Source organism: Miniopterus schreibersii (assembly GCF_964146895.1).
Source record: "Miniopterus schreibersii genome assembly, chromosome: 21".
In the NCBI taxonomy this organism is placed as follows: Eukaryota; Metazoa; Chordata; class Mammalia; order Chiroptera; family Miniopteridae; genus Miniopterus; species Miniopterus schreibersii.
In genome coordinates, this window is record NC_138123.1 from 6,378,975 (window position 1) to 6,394,983 (window position 16,009).

At 46.7% G+C, this 16,009-nt stretch overlaps 1 protein-coding gene across 3 annotated transcripts in view; it reads left to right on the forward strand.

The window, feature by feature from the left end:
- The first annotated feature begins 13,324 nt into the window (after positions 1 to 13,324).
- The window catches only part of DISP1 (dispatched RND transporter family member 1), a 100,706-nt gene continuing 98,021 nt past the window's right edge, over positions 13,325 to 16,009 (forward strand). The window contains exon 1 of one of the 3 annotated variants that reach the window (XM_081124057.1): positions 13,325 to 13,471. The gene's annotated coding sequence lies outside the window, so the exon portion shown is untranslated. The remainder of the gene's footprint in view (positions 13,472 to 16,009) is intronic. The other 2 variants (XM_081124055.1, XM_081124056.1) reach the window with 2 other exon arrangements.

Sequence of the window (16,009 nt, forward strand, 5' to 3'; positions counted from 1 at the left end):
CTTCCAGGCGCTCCTGGCGGACCTATTGATTATTGCTTTGCTGGTGGAAACGCTCAGAATCTCTCTAACTAGCAAGGACGTGAAAAGGCTCCTCTCTGCTTGTCTGTTCTTGACGTTGGTGCCAGAGGTTTTTCTTTTAAACGATACATCGAATCAGGTCACCCCCCTTCTCAAAAACCTTCAAAGCTCCCACATTGTTACAGAAGAAAATTGGAAATTCTTCAAGGTCGTCCATGGTCTCGCCCTAACTTAGACTACCTTTCTTATCTCTATGAGCCAAGCTCCCTGCTCCTTAAAAAACATCTTATTTCATGCTTTTTCAACTCTGTGAATAGAATTTTTTTCTCTTTAGGCTTTCTACCTCTTATCTCTTGTTATTAACATGTGTATCTCCAATGAACATTTTTATCAGTCAAGACCCAGGTCTCTACCCACCTCTTTCTTTGAAACCGCCCTCGCACTCCCATTTAGATGTGCATCTCCCTTCTCTGTACTTGGTTAGAACCTCCCTTATGTCATATGCCCCTTGCCAGCATTATATGATTTTTAAGCTCATGCCAGTCACTTTTCAGACAATGGATTGATTGAGCAGAAGTAATAGTGAATGATTGGACTAGGACTCAAAGCTCAGCCTGACCCCAATTCATTTTTCACTCATTCAACAATTATGTTCCAGACACTGGGGAATATACAACATGGATAAGATCCTCCAACCAAGCCCTTAGTTCCTCCAGTGCAGCTCCAGGTGCTGAAGGAGAGGCCCCAGAGAATGGACCATCTAGATCCCCCCACAATTCTTGAGCAGCCATGAGCAGACGTGCGGTGTAGCCCCCAAATCCTGCTGCTGTGGTTGCTCCTTTGGCCCAGGTGGTAAGATCCTCTCATTTGAGATTCTTCATGTTCCTTAAAACCCATTAAAAAACACACACCTGTCCTTTGATCAAACCTCCAAAGCCTCATTTTCAGATTCAACCTATTAAGGCTCCAGGAACAAGCCTGCACTAAACACTCCACAAATCCTAGTGCACTTACTAGAGTATTATTTACTGCAACCTCCATGAAGTGCGCAATAAACACACAGAAGTCCCCAAAGCTGTAGGCTGGAGAGATGCAGCGGGAAGATAAATCAGCTTTGATGCCGGTTTCAATGGATGGTAATTCCTTGCTTCCACGATGCTCCACAAACACAGCTGTCAGGAGTGCATTGTGTAAATCAGGTGCTAATTAAATTAAAGTCCCACTAGAATTAAGGCAGCAACGTATTTTGTCTTGTTTTCTTGCAAACTAGGCCTCTCAATCAAGACAGCTAGAGCACTAGCATCTCAGGTACGTGGAAGCAACAGCTGCAATGAAGCGAAGCAACTGCTTTCATAATTAAATTGCCATCAGTATCAGGAAAATGGATGGCATTTTGGACAACATTCGTTATGTGGAAAATGCGAGCAATCTAGTGGAGACAGAGCTGGACTGGGAAAGAAGAGAACTGGGCACTGAGGTCAGTTTTGGCAAAACCATTTTACAGCTCTAAGCCTTATTTCCCTGCTTCCACCCGCCCACCTCTCTAACTTCCCTCCTTCTTTCCTTCTACTGAATATTTATTGGGTGACAACTACTGCCAAGCAATCTACTGGGTCCTGGAGACACAAAGATACAAAAGACACTCCCCTCCCCCTGGATGCTCCTGGTCCTTTCGAAGAACCAGGAGGTGGGACTCCATGGTCTAGGGGCCTTTCATGACTTACAGCTCTGTCATTTCAAATATGAACTTTCATTCAAGCAGCATGGAGGTGATGTCAACTCTGTTAAATGCCTACTGTGTGCAGGCAGAATGGCACAGTGCTAGGAGCTTTCACTGTTGAATCATCAAGGGATCACACTGTGACCCCTTGTCCTAACCTCTGTGGTGCAAACAACGTACAAGTGTCCTATTTTCTTTCCATTTCAGTGTCTTATTTCTCCATTAGGAGATGCATCCGAAAAGGACTCATTGATTTCAGAGTTCCTCCGCAGCAGGGTCAGGACCCATTCGGTTCCGAAATTGATTAAATGAGTCTCAGACATCAATTTTTAAGAAACAAAGTGGAGCAAAAGAGAAACTATCATAGAGCAGGTAGGAAAGATAGGTAGTTTCATGAAGTTTTTGTTTCAGTTTTATAGGTAAGCGTGTATACTGGATCTCCACGGTCAGTGTTTTTCTTTCTCTGGATCAAGGTTAAAATGTTTGAAGGACACTGATCCATTTTAGCGCACTGAAATGTACAATGGTTCCCACCCCATGGACATATCAAGAATGAATTACGTGTGATAAAATCTTGTTGAAAGAAGGGATCATCTCTCCACTGTGTTTCCTCAGGGATGTTGTCAAACATGCTCAGAGAACAAATAGAGGGCAGAGGGTAAATAGACTGAAAGGTTTGTGATCCGACAGAGTTTTCCTGAATAATCACTTCCATGAATGATGCATCTCATGTGGCAGTTGAAGCTCAGAATAAACTTTCTCAAGCAGATAGCTTTCCTTCACTAATTACACCCATCCTCGTGTCATTTGTTGCATTCACCAGTTGTAAATCACTTTCTCTCTCTTCTCTCAAAAGGCACCCTCTCTACATTTCTTAAGCCCCCATGCAATCATCTGAAAACCCATTTTATGAGCCTCCGGAGTGAGAAATGTCGTGGTAACAGATGATGGAGTTGCGTTATGAATTATTTAAGGCGGCATACATCATGAGTGCCTGCAATGAGAATTCAGTTTTGTGAATGGTAGCTCGGAATCAAAATCCCAAGAAAGGTAGGACAGAAAGAGTAATACAATTTCCGTGTGTGTATTTTCAAATATGGTGCTGACTAGGTTGTTTGTATGAATCATTCCCCAACACAGGAAAGCAACAGAATCTTGCAGAGTGTGCAAAACCATTTCTTAGTCTTTTGGCGTGCGCCTCTTGATCTTGAAGAATGATGCTTTTGTAACTTCAAAACAGGTTTTCAAGATCTATGGACTCTGGGAGCTCGACGGTGCTGCAGGGAGGAGCGTAGAGAGAGCTGAAGGCCCCTACTTGCATCATCTCAGAGAAACGGAAACCTGAGGTCTGAGGACTGACTTGTGCCAGGTACCTGATGGTCTTTTTAAAAATTCTTCTTCCAACTTTTGAAAAAACGTATGTTTTTATTGATTTCAGAGAGAGGAAGGGAGAGGGAGGGAGAGAGAAACATCAGTGATGAGAGAGAGCCATTGATCGGCTGCCTCCTGCGCGCCCCCTACTGGGGATCGAGCCTGTAACCCGGGCATGTGCCCTGACCGGGAATCGAACCGTGGCCTCCTGGTTCATGGGTCAATGCTCAACCACTGAGCCATGGCTGCCAGGCTTCTCCCAACTTCTAATTGCAAAATATATCAAACCTACAAAGAAATTGAAAGAATGGCACAATAAACATCTATGTAGCCTTCATTCCTCTTGGTTCACCAACTGTTAACATTTTGCCATGTGATTGTTCTCTCATATATATAGATAGATAGATACATAGAGAAAGATATATATCTTTATGTCTTTATCTACTAATTAACTTGTAGACATCTTGACAATTTATTCCTAAATCCTTCAGTAACTGTCTCCTAATAATAAGTATGTTCTCCTATATAATTATAATATTTAACATTGAATCAGTAACATCTCCCTACTACAGAGCCTCGTCTGAGTTTTCCCAGTTCTCCTGGCATCTGGTATTCTAGATCCTATGCCAAGATTCTATCCCTTGGCACCTCCAATTCCCAGAATAAGCATTTCACCGAAGTCCGCAGTGTAGCCTTCTTCCCCCACGGGAGGGATCAAACCCCACAGCCAGGGCTGTACCTTACTATTCGACACCCCAGCCCCCTACCAGCATCGAGAGCTGGAAGGAAGTGACTGGCATACTGGAGAGGGGCCGCTGCTGGTCGGGAAGGCCTCCTGGAGGTTGTGGGGGACAGTGTTCCTCCTTTAACCCTGAGAGGATGAGCTTTGAGGTGTGGGATTTTCTTTCCAAACATCCCCTATATTAAAGATCTGACATGTTTAGGCGGGGTGTTTACACCTAAACCAAGGCCAAGTCCACCCTCCCTACTAAGGCGTACAAGGCCCTTGTGAAATGGCTTCTTTTAATCTCTCCAACCTCATTTCCCTCCCTCCTTCCCAACCTGCTCGCCGGCCTCCCCCTAACAGATGAAGTTCCCTTTGACCTCTAGGCTTTTGCGCTGGTTTCTTGTGCCCAGAATACAGTGCCTCGCATCTCACTCCAAGTCTCCTCTGAGCACCCCTGGCCTCCCAGTCTGAGTGAGCTGGCCCCCCTCGGTGCTCCCATAGCCCCCCACTTCTCCTTCCTGCCCCAGCCACACTCTATTGTAATTGTCAGTTTATTTTACAGCCCACCCCACGCTGTTGGCAGAATGGGCGGAGCTGTCTCCTCAGCCCCTAGCACAGGGCCGGCCCAAGCGAGTGCTCAAGCAGCCTTTAGTAAATGGATTTATTGCATGTCGAGGGACTGCTCCTTGCTGAGGAATGGGGCCCCCTGTGGTCCCTGCATTCCTTCACGCCCTGTTTCATGCCAGGTGTTCAGTGGACAATGCATTTTATATGACGGAATCCACATCCTTGGGGGGCTGTGCTCTAGGTAGGGAAGCAAGTCTAACATGCACAAAAGGCCCAACAGTCATCCACAAAAACTGGAGAAGAAATGGCTGACACAGGACATTCCAGCTCTGACTGTGTGTTAGAACCGCCCAAGGGGACTTGCTAAAAACCCAGATCCCTGGCCTCTCCACTCTGAGGTTTTAATCAACAGAAGGTCCAAGGGTCTCTTGATGTAAGTGACCCAAGTGATTCTGATGGGCCGGACCATGACTGAACTTGGGGAACCACTGGCAATCAAGGGCTAAGACTTCATAAGATGGAGTGGTCCCAGGTAGGGCCTCCCCACCTCCGGCCCTTGTGAAGGGTGCCACCCATGGTGCTTGGCCTGGGGTGTGGAGGCTGCACTGCTTCTTCCACTGGCTCCTTGGCTGGATGCGTGTAGAGGGTGCGACCTGAACACAGACACAGCGACTCTGCCCACAGTGAGACAGGAGGGATGTAACAGAGGTACAAATTCAGCGGCGCTTGGAGAAGGTGGGACGAAGAGAGACACTCCTTTTCATGTACCATCTGCGACACAGAGCAAAGGGTGTTCAACCAGGCCAGCAGCCCAGACTCTTCTCTACATCACCTCAATTTTATTCAACAATACTTATCTCAGTTACCAAATGAGCCTAAGGTATAGGAGGGTGTTTTGTAAATTATTAAGTACCATAAATATGAGTTATCGTTGTCACTCCCACCAGCAGAACTGATCCATTTCTGTAACTTCCCTTCCTCATGTATCTGTCCGACTGCTCTGAAAATCCTCACGAGCTCATTGGAAAGCCCCATGTTATTTTTGGAACTGGTCACTAGGTGTAGCTATTTGTTAAGATACCATATTATTAACCTTTCCCCTGGCTCCGGAATGCTTTTAAATTTTTGTAGAGGTGCCAAGATTGTTTTTTCTCTATTTGATTTTAAGAATTACCCATTGTGTTTTCCATAATTCACAGTGAGATAATTCAAAGTCAAGTAAGGGAGACAAAGATGTCCTTAGATTTTACATTTCTCTTTCCTCCTTTCATGCCCTGGATTTTATTCATCATCTGTCTCCCTGCAGTGCCTGCTACGCAGGTCGCTCCTCAATCTCTATTTCATTCATTCAACACATATTTATTGAGCATTCTATATGGGCCAGGCATTGAGTTAGGGGCTGCAGATACAAGAGTGGATAAAACATTGAAAATCTCCCAAGGTAGCATCTATGTAGTTCATCTGTTGAGTTAAAGCTACTTAAAAGAGTACATATTGTATTATTGCATTATTACGAGTTTAAGAATAGGCAAAACAGACTTCTAGTTATCGTGAGGAGTAAATGAATAGACACGTGCAAATTCCTTGGAACAGCAGATTAATTGAAACTAATCAATAAATGTGAGCCACTTTTATTATGATAGGGGACAATTACTAAACCCTCTCTGAGATAAATTGTACTCATTAAATGGTCTTAATGAAGAGCCTTAAGGTGCCCGAGGAAAGAATGACAAATGAGCCTCCACTAAGGTAACTCTACTCAGAGAAGTAGAGTAGCAGGACTCGCAGGCAGAAGTGCTACTGGCAGCGAAATGAGGCTCATGGGAGGCAGGAGGCAGAGGAGTGTCGGGCAATGAGCATGGGTAGGAGTCATTGCCTCGCTCCGGGAAGGGTAGGGGTGGGAGTTGTCCAGAAAGTGATTCCTGAGAGAACAATCAGAGGGTGGGAAAGCAGCAAAGCATGTGTAGAAGCTCCAGGGAGGGACTTAGGGGACACTCCCACACCATAGCTCCATCAGCCTTCCCCAAGCCGCCCCAAATAAGTACGACTAGGGCCAGCACTTTTTTTTTTTAATTATTGCTGTGAAAGCCAAGGCAAATAGGTATGCCTTTATTTTTAATTTATTTTTATTTTTTGTTGATTTTTAGAGAGAGAGGAAGGGAGAGGCAGAGAGGGAAACATCAATGTGAGAGCGAAACATCAATCGACTGCCTCCTGCATGTGCCCCAATGTGGGCTCAAACTGGCAACTTTTTGGTGCCTGGGATACCCAACCAACTGAGTCACACCTGCCAGCGCTGGGCCAGCACTTTTTATAGTTTAAGAAAAAAAAAACACCTACAGGTTGGCTTTGGAAACAGCTTCAGGGAAAGTCCCTTGCTCCATTCTAACCAGATCACTGCCAGAGCATCTGTCCTTTATATGGAATCTGGAGCAGCCCCTGGGGCCTTGCTCCCTTGCTCCCTAAGGCATCAGCTCGCTCCCTCACCCTGCCTTAGATGCTCTAGGAGGCTGATGTGATGGGTAGGACTGCAGCCCTTCCCCTACTTCCAGAGGTATGGCCCACAGCCCTCAGCCCTTCCCCTGCTTCCAGAGGTATGGCCCACAGCCCTCAGCCCTTCCCCTGCCTCCAGAGGTATGGCCCACAGCCCTCAGCCCTTCCCCTGCCTCCAGAGGTATGGCCCACAGCCCTCAGCCCTTCCCCTGCCTCCAGAGGTATGGCCCACAGCCCTCAGCCCTTCCCCTGCCTCCAGAGGTATGGCCCACAGCCCTCAGCCCTTCCCCTGCCTCCAGAGGTATGGCCCACAGCCCTCAGCCCTTCCCCTGCCTCCAGAGGTATGGCCCACAGCCCTCAGCCCTTCCCCTGCCTCCAGAGGTATGGCCCACAGCCCTCAGCCCTTCCCCTGCCTCCAGAGGTATGGCCCACAGCCCTCAGCCCTTCCCCTGCCTCCAGAGGTATGGCCCACAGCCCTCAGCCCTTCCCCTGCCTCCAGAGGTATGGCCCACAGCCCTCAGCCCTTCCCCTGTCTCCAGAGGTATGGCCCACAGCCGTCTGGCTGTGTCCTGAGCCCACAGAGACTCTGCTAATGCCCGGGTCTCTTCGTGATCCCTGGTGAGAATGTCCATGTGCTCAGAAGTGCTGAAAAACAAAAATACCGTTTAAAAAGAAGCTGGATCATTTCTTTCTCCTTTACTCTTCTCCTTTCCCGCCTACTCTCCTTTTACTCAGGAATTTTTAGATTCAAAGCAACTGAAATAGTGGCTTGGCGGTTTACAATAGATATTATCAAGTAAGGCTTAGAAAGTGCCTTTTAAATATTCCTTATACTTATATTTCAGTGCATAAATGTAAAAATATCTCCACAGTGTGCTAACTGCACTTAAACTGTCATTGTCAGATGAACGGACAACCGCCACTCCCAAGTAATTTTAATCCACAGTAATTATAATGGCACCATTAAGTTCTTTTAAGATTTGTTCTACATGAGAACCAGGGTAACGCGATCGTACTTCACAACCTGGGTCATAACATAACTGCGGCCTGAAAACCCATGCCCGGTGACACCACGGATATTTAACAAATACGATTTGATTTTCTTATCCTGATCATGTTTCGCCCTGCCTCATCTCTTAAAAACGTGATGTGGTGGGGGTGTGGGCATGTAGGAGGAAGTACAAACTATGCATTAAATTTTTGAAAAAGAAAGGACCGATTCCAAGCATGTTTTGGTAACAGAAAAGTGGAGCCTCAGAAAAAGTTGGGTTGGCGGCCTTCCTCTGGCTCAAAAAGGAAAGGCCTGAATCTTTCTCTCTCTAGACCCTGCAAATAGTCTAAGGTGACGAGACAAACCATACATTGTCCATAAGCTACTGAAATTGCATGTGAAACTGTGTGTGTAGGGGAAGGGGGGTGGGGTGTGCATGGGTGACACTTTCTCTTGGGGGGAATGGGTACATGTTTCCATCAGGATCTCAGAAGGGGCCACGACTAAGATGAGGTTAAGAATCACTGACCTCTGGGTGGGGTCCAGGAAAAACCAAGGAGCCTGAGAGCAAAGCCTAACACTTGTTCAAAGGCAGCCCAAGCAAGGGTGGGTGGGGGGCCCTGCAACAACGGCCCTAGAGCCTCCAACTAGGACTGCTGCCCGGGAGCAGAGAGAGCCAGCCATCCCCAAAGGCAGGGTTTATTTATTGTCAGTACTCTAAGCTCAATTGGCCAGGATCGATTTGTCTTTCTTCTTTCTTCTTTATTTTTGTCAGGCTTGCGCAAACCGTTCAGATCAAGACTCTCCACCCAAGCCCTTTGGAGGAGGGAAAATGCCTGCTGTGGCCTGGAGGCGGGTAGATACTTCAGCCAACAGCAGAGGGGTGGTGAGGGGCAGTGGCCCGGCTGAATTCACAAGCTTAGACTTTAACCGAGGACGGGGTAAGCGGCCCATTGTTTAGATTGACCAGCTCAGCTCTTTTTCATTTATGATTTGGCCAGAGAGCACCCTTTTTCAAATGTGCACCCCTTTTTTTAATGCACCCAGTCTGGTGACATTGGAACAGCTGGGGAACAGGGTGGAGGTGGGGAGGGAGGAGAGAACAGAGGGAGAAGGGAAGTGGGCAGAGGGATCTCGAAGTTCCCTGGGCTACAGACCAAGCTCAGGCCTCCCACTGGGAGGGGTGGAAAGGCCTGGGCCAAAGGGCTGGCCCGGTAAACTGAGGACCTCGTGTTCTGGTATACCAGTCCACTATTATTGCTTCACTTAGTTAATTCTTGAAGACCTTTTTTTTAAAGGAATATTTTTCAGGGAATGAAAACGCCCCTAGAAGATTAATGCTGAAGACCTCTTCAGCTCACACCTCCACTATGAGTTAAAACCATAACGGGTCTGGAACAAGGAGGGGCTCTGGGACGGATGATGATTATGCTCCATAATTTTGCCTGAGGAACCATCTCTCTCAGAAGTCTTGTTCCGGCAGCATTCAAAGTAATTAGTGGCCTAAATGTCAAAGGTTCAATGATCGTACTTCTGAAATGAAAATGTCCCTAAGTGATCTGACAAGTCTAAGTGTACTTACATGCATAATGGGATAAGCTACTTGAGATTATAGCGAACTTGAGCCAAAGGTGGCTGATTCCCGTTTAGTTTACAGGGTTACACCCTTCCCAGCTGCAATTAGATCTGCTGGCTGGGTGCCCTGCGAACTAGACTGTTTCTTCCCCTTGCAGATTGCAGAGAAATCCCTGCTTTAGAAATGTGGGCAGCATTATATTTTTTATTTGCTTAAAGACTTTGGTTGTTAAACTGATTTTGTTTTTTATTTTCATAGATGTTAAATTTCAAGAAAAAGTTATTGTTGGCCGTGATAAATCCATTTGAGCCACTGGGGATGAACTCTTTAAAAAGCCCATAGCAGATGGCTCTTGGTGTCTTAAAGGGCCTGTGAGTGCCTGGAATTCGGGGAGAATCTTGAGGGGAGCCCAGCTTTTCAGACAAACGGATGCTTTCTAAGGTATAGAAAGGATGTTACCTACCTCTGCCATTAACATCATTTTGGAACCTTAAAAAGAAAAGCAAGAAAGTTTATCTTTTCTTTAGTCTTTGAGCAAACAGGGAGAGAGGAAGGTAAATACCAAGTTAGCCAGGTAACCCAACATTTTAAGTGTTTTGGTCTGATTTGGCCAAAACAGTTCATTGTTTTCATTCACTTTAAAACATGACATTTCACACCATTAATGAATAATTTTAATATTCTAAACATGTGCCTACTTGCCTTGCTAAGGTAACCAGGACTGATATTACTTTTAGGCTCATTCTCACATCTGCTGCTACATTTTTATCATTTTTCTTCGTATTTGATTTCTTTAGTAATAGGAATAGACTAAATTTGCATTTCTCAAGTCTTCCCGTTGGAAGAATGACCCCTTGTGTGTAATACAAGGAAAGCTGAGCTCTTCCTTCTGTGAACTTTTGCAACCCCATTAGCTTGAGCATCAAGTTATGGTGTGTCCTATGTGTATACTCATGTTTTTTAGTTTAAGAATTGAGGGGAAGGTGAAGTGATAACATTGGAGTCCAATTTGAGTTCATTTACGTTAAGCAAAATATATGAACACACAGACTTTGTTTCTGGATTTCTCCTGGACTCGGGGAGAAATTAGGTTATCTGGTGCAATCTCTCACCCACTCCTCATTAAAGCTAGAGGGTCACTCAGCTTCTGCGTGAAGGCCTCGAGGAATGGACAGCTCCTTCTGCCTGGTTTGAGTTCATTCTATTACTTACCTTGTGGTGAGATTTTCAAGTGAAGGGTAGAGCTGTGTGCCTATTGCAGTTATCAAGCCATGGAGTGAAATTTAGGTGAAGCTTTCTCTGGCAGGAGCATTTCTGCTTGGCTTTCATTTTGTTGGGAATCAAACAAAGCGAGGCTTTTGCATCAGTCAGACACGTGGCATGCCCATTGTTTTTGCAGAAAGACAAAGATTGGAGTCTAGAATTATTAACTTGTGCACAAGTCCTTGGGAACTCGCGCACCCAAACTTCCCGTTAGTGAGCCTCTTGCCAAGTTTCCCTGCTGTGTTTCTCGTTTACATATGGAATTTCCATTGGTGTAGGTCTTAAAAAGGTCTCAAGACGAAATATGTGATTGTTAAACATTTCATTTGAATTCCACAGGAGAAAAGAGGTGAATAAGGCCCTCTCTTTGTTCTATTTATAAATATGTTTACTTCAAGAGAGGGTGTATCTGTGTTGACAATATTTTTATGGGATGTACAAACCTATAAAATTAGACCAAAATTAGACTTAGGGAAGGGGGGAAATAGGAAGTTATTGCTTAATGGGTATGGAGATTCAATTTGGGAAGGTGAAAAAGTTCCCGAGGTAGATGGTGGTGATAGTTACCCAACATTATGAATACACTTGATGCCACTGAAGGGCTCGCTTAAACATGGCTAAAATGGGCAATTTTGTGCTTTATATATTTGACGACAATAAAACAATTAGACCAAAATATCAAAGGTCACGTTTTTTAGATGTTTCAATCACATTGAAACATTTCTGAGGAAGCTCTCCTGTTAGGAGGGAAACACCACCCTAAATGTGAAAAGAGCCATCGCTCACTTTAGTCTAAGGAGAATTCTTGAGTTACAGAAGATTGAGGTCCTCCTAGAAGGGACCTTGCCTTTAGTACTTGCCTTTATTAATTCTCAACTAGTTGACCTTAATTATCACTCAATTCGCAATCTTTAATTAATGAAATTTTCCAGCAAACTGTTAATATCGCAGGGAACATGCTGTTGGAACTTACCTATCTGTAGACTAGTCTATTTTGCCTCAGTTTACTAAATTACAGCATGTGCACAGGGAAGAGAGATAGTTTCAGATACAACTGCTAATGGTGTTGATGTTTATGTTGGTGGTGAAAAGAATAAATAAGAAAAACACCCATGTATGGACTACAGAGAATGTAGGTGTAAATTAGCTTTTTAAACAACTAAACTTATTGGCTCTATTAATGAACCTGTCTATCTGTGTGAGCCAATTGGTGCGTACTGGTAAAAACTCGTAGGAAAATTTTCCTTAAAATGTTCTCCCCTGGTTCAGAGTAACATGTCTATTACCTGTTGTTACAAGTGTCTCCTGAACAGTTGTCATGATGCCGCAGGCAGGCTGATGCCATTAGATAGATACGGGTAAACTCCAAAGGGGGGAGTAGGTAGGGGACTGGATAGTACACTTTTAAGGATTTTACATAGCGTCCTGGTGGTAATTGCCTTTTCGACCGCAGAAAATCAGGTGACTGGGCTGGGAGAGAGGAGATTTCAAACTGGTCTGGTATGTGGGACTATTGAACTGTTTGGCCTTAGGGAAACCATTATGTCTAGTTGGACTTTGGTTCTCTCTGTATAAGGAAGAATTTGCAATACATTGTTTCCGAAGCCTCCCTCCAGACTTATGTACATATTGATTGTACGATTTGCCCCAGCCATCCAGCCCCATGGTAACTATGACAGTTTTTCTTTAAATGCATGCATGTATTGGTCGATCGATTGGTTGGTTTTTATTTTTCTTTGAAGACTAGGCCAGTCACCTTAGTCAACCCCATAACTCACTAGCTTGCCTGCACCCCTAGAGAATCCCCCTCCCCTTTCTTGTTGCACGGAGTCTAAAGTCCAAAGTCCTTGGTCTCATGCACAACAGCCCTGCCTCCTCTGGCTGTGCTGGCTCTTGCCCCTAGGACCTCAGGCCCTGCTAAATTAACTGCATGGCCCCCCAGCTCCCTGGTCAAGCCAGGCTCTCCCTCTCTGGCAGCCTGCTCCTCTACATGCCCCCCTCCGCCTTGTCTGGCCTTTCACTCTTACTCATTTTAGTTTCAACTGAAGATCCCTTGAGCGTCTTTCTCTGTCCAGTTCCCTACACCCCAGCATTCCCTACAGCCCTGCCATAGCCCCTTCAATGTTTCATGTCTTCAGTGCCCTTGTCTGCTCGCTCGTGTGTCTGTCCCTATAGGACACTAAGCTTCCTGAGGGCCAGGCCACTGCCCTGCCTGCCTGCCTGCGTCCCTCCCTCCCTAATAGAGGGGCTCGCTCTCCTCTGTGTCGGTTCAATGAGTGATAATATCCTAGGTGACAAAACCTTGAACCCAGGAAAGGAGCGAGGCGACCTGGTATGGGGATGCTCGTGTCCCACTGGCACTGCCTCCGCTGGGGTCAGCCTGTTTGCACTTACGCCACCTTGCACCGGGACTGTGTGGGCGGGGGCAGTGTCCGAGCCATCCTGCTCCTCGGTGAGCAGGGCGGAGCGGGCACCCGGCCCAGCGATTGCCCAGGGGCCGGCCGAGCCCCTGGACGGAGAAGCAGCGCCCTAGAGGAGCCCGCTTCGGGGCTCTGCAGGCAGGTGAGCGGGCTGGGGCAGGGGGGCGGGACTTCCGGCGCCGTTGGCCAGAGCCTTCCGGCGCGAGGCGGAAGCGGGGCTCGGGTCTGGAGCGCAGCCGGAGCGCCCCGGGCGCTGGCGTCCTCTGTGGAGGCTCCTCGGCTGCCCCGCTGCTGCCGCCCTGAGCACCGTGGACCCGGAGACCCGGTAGGGACCCGAAAGTCGGGACCCTCCCTCTTCCCCTTCCCCTTTTTCCTTTCCCCCGGTACGGGTGGAGGGGAATCGGGACCCCCCGACTTGAGGGAGGGGACCACGATCCCGGGGCCGGGGACCTGAGGGAGCCCGCGGGGCAGCGGGCAGCGGCTCGCGAGGGAGGGAGGCCCCCGGGACCCTGAGGCCGGAGAGGCCGGGAGACGGGGAGCTGCGAGTGACACGGGGCAGGGATGCACCTCGGAGGAGTCATCCACGAGGGGGAGTGTCCCCGACTCCGCTCGGCTGAGGGCGAGGGTGAGGGTGAGGGCGAGGGCGGGTGGCAGAGGGCGGCTGCCAGGGGGAGGGGAGGGCGGGGGTCGGCCCGCCGGGGTCGCCGACGAGCGGGGCGCCTCGGTCTGGACCTAACGCGTGGGAAAGGCGACCAGCCGCCCATCGCTCGCTGAACCCCGACGGCTTCGTCCTCAGTGAATGCTGGCGGTGCGTGTGCGTGGCCGCGCGCGTGCACACCCCACGCGGGTTTCGGGGAAATACTTCACATTCCTCGGGAAGCTGGAAGCGTCTCCTCCATTCAGCTCCCAGCCCACGCTGCCCGCCTTTGTGGGACCCACGTAGCTCTTCCAGGTTCTTCCCAACAGGCCCCCCCAAAGCAGAGGGTTCCCGGCGGAGTCCCCTCGACCCTGCGGGGCCTTGGCCGCCTCCTGGCCTTTGTCGTGGAATTAACTTTTTTTTTTTTCAGTGCGTTTAGACTCGGGGTGATAATGACACCGAAAGCCAGTTGTCACTATTCCGCAGTTATAATCCCTTGTTTTCCCGGCCTGACTCTCTGTCTTCACACAAAAGACTTAAAAGTTATCCTGTTGGGTTTAGTTTTTGGGTTTTTTTTTTCGGTTTAACCAGTAAGAGCGATTTTAGGTGAGGGTACAGTCAGCTATTAAATTATTAAGAACTTACCGTTACTTTTTATTTCTGCTATGAGGCAGTAAATCTATTTGCCATTGGCGGTATTTAAAATATATATATTGGTAACCCAACATTTGTTGTTGTATACGCATGAACACGTTTAGTTTTCCTTAATGGCCAGCAATGATAATAGGTGGCTATTTTAATCATTACTGGAGGTAATTATAATTAGGTGTTGTCTACGTTGCATTTATGTTTTATTGGCTGCAATTAATACCGACGTCCTAATCTCCATCAAAGTATCTCACTTCAGCGTGATTACAAAGACTCTCCTAGCTTCAGATAGATGGTAAGTGAGTTGTCTGTTTGCCACAAAGTGGGCCAGGTAGCTAGGGAGACCCATAACACTGCCATTGGTGGAGGGTGATATCCGATGGTGGTTTTGCTTGTTTCCGGTATTTCATATTTCAAGTGTTAAACGTCATTATCGAGTTAACTGCTATGTAGATTTCTATATATTTCATTTATACAGTTTAATCTCATTTCTTTCAATTAGACAATACTGTTTTTCTGATAAGGCTTATTCTGATTTTTCTATACAATCTTGGTTTTAAAAAATATATATTCCCCCCCTTTCCCTTGGTTTTTGGGTGATGAAGCCCTGGGGACAGTCTGCAGGTCTTTAGACTAGTTCTTGGTAGACCGAATGCTCCTCTTTGAAACCCAAGAGCCCAGCCTTCGGTGGCAAGTTTCTAGTTCTATATCAGAATGGTATGTTGGACATTTGAGTGCCTTGAGTTCTGAATAATCTTTGGAATTTGTATCCTTTGTTCTAGTTGTAGTGTAAATTTCACAGCTTTCTCTAGATAAATTCTATGAGTGTTTTGTAGGATTTAGATGTATTTTACAGCTTAACCAATCATGGCGATTTTTATTAGGGTGCAGCAAATTAGTAGTTATTCTTATAGGTTTCATTTCTGCTACAGTGACATATCTATCTGTGCATTGGAAGAACTATTAAAACAGTGACAATCCAGACTCTGTCTTCACACATGCATATGTATGCATTTTGTTTTCCTTAATCACCAGTTTGTAACATAGGATGTAATTTGAACTTTTTTGGGTTCTGTACTCTCTGATGATCAGTTTTATAATATATAGCCCATCCTCAGTTAACCTACGTACCCTAGTTAGAAAGCCATTCCCGGTCATTTGATAGAATCAGGGGGCGTTTCTTATTAACAGCTGAGGGTTGTAGCTTTTGCACGGGGAGATGCCAAGCAGAGTGTTGGTCTTCTGCTGACTTCCCACCCAGCCGCTGCATTGCCTGTGATGCAAACATGGTCCTCAACCAGATGGGCCGAGGCTCAGTGGACCCCTTCTTTTAGTATCACTCTCTGTGCCTTTCTTCTGCTGTGTTAGATCTTTCTCTCATAGTGACTACGATGATTTGGGCCTCAGAGTGACTCAAGGGTGTCAGAGCAGCCAAAAGAACTACAGTCCTGTCAGCCTTGTCTATTCTGCTGAGTCTGGTTCCATAAATCTTGGCAGATTTTCCAGCCTTTAGGCATGTGGTTATGGCTGTGAGCCACTTGTTTACATTATTGTTGTTTGAAAATTCGTTTTAAAACT